We start from the raw sequence: 869 nt of genomic DNA, 5'->3' as shown, positions 1-869 counted from the left end.
TTTCAAGATCACATTATCTGACTCACTTTCATTTGAAAGCTTTTGACAGACTTTAACAATGTTTGTTTTTCGTTCAGCAATTTTTAGACAAGCATTGTTATATTTAAGTCTATTACGCCAAAAAACAGCCTCTGAGCAATACATTATTCAGTGTCATCAGAAAAAAAAACAGCTTAATACAGTTTCTGAAAGAGACAGCCACGCTTGAGCAAGGTGTTTGAAGGCTAGTGGTGTAGGAGTCGAGTAAGCGAGTCTTGTCAGGTGTCAGCAGTATGTCAGGATCAGTCTATTTCTCTTAGACGTCTGTCCATCACAGAGACTTGCTGACCCGTCCTGACAGCCGCTCTACTACTGCAGCATCTGACCACTTAAATACACGCATCTGCTCTTTCAATTTATTTATAGTATGGTACCATCTTAAACATGTGACCATCCTCTTCATCAAGGTGCCTTTGTGCATCTCGTACTTAAAGCTGTCCTCTGTTTTTTCAGGTGAAGAAGTTTGCCAAGTACCTGGATCCCAACGCTCACGGCAGAATAAACTTCAAAGATTTCTGCCATGGAGTGTTTGCAATCAAAGGTAAGATGATGCTTTCTGAGCAGTGTTTCAGAAATGCTGTTGATGAATCTGTTGTTACAAGATCAAATGAGATTTAAGAACTCACAGTAAAAATATATGAATATGAGTTGATATACAAATATTACAAGCAAAAATAATCATCATAATCAAAACATTCTAATGCTTGAATACATTTACGTAAAAAAAAGTGCTAAAATATATATAGATTTTTAAGAACAACATTTATTTCAAAAGACCTGCCCTATTAGTTTATTGCTGGCTAAAAAATGGTACTCTGATTGAAAAACAA

General features: G+C 36.0%; 1 protein-coding gene across 1 annotated transcript in view; it reads left to right on the top strand.

Annotated features, from left to right (window-relative positions):
• Window positions 1-499: 499 nt before the first annotated feature.
• The window catches only part of rab11fip4a (RAB11 family interacting protein 4 (class II) a), a 65,679-nt gene continuing 65,309 nt past the window's right edge, over window positions 500-869 (top strand). The window contains exon 1 of the mRNA XM_056453851.1: window positions 500-580. The gene's annotated coding sequence lies outside the window, so the exon portion shown is untranslated. The remainder of the gene's footprint in view (window positions 581-869) is intronic.

Source organism: Danio aesculapii, chromosome 3 (assembly GCF_903798145.1).
Source record: "Danio aesculapii chromosome 3, fDanAes4.1, whole genome shotgun sequence".
Taxonomy (NCBI): Eukaryota; Metazoa; Chordata; class Actinopteri; order Cypriniformes; family Danionidae; genus Danio; species Danio aesculapii.
Note: the sequence above shows the minus strand (reverse complement) of the source record. Positions and strands in the feature narration are given on the sequence as shown.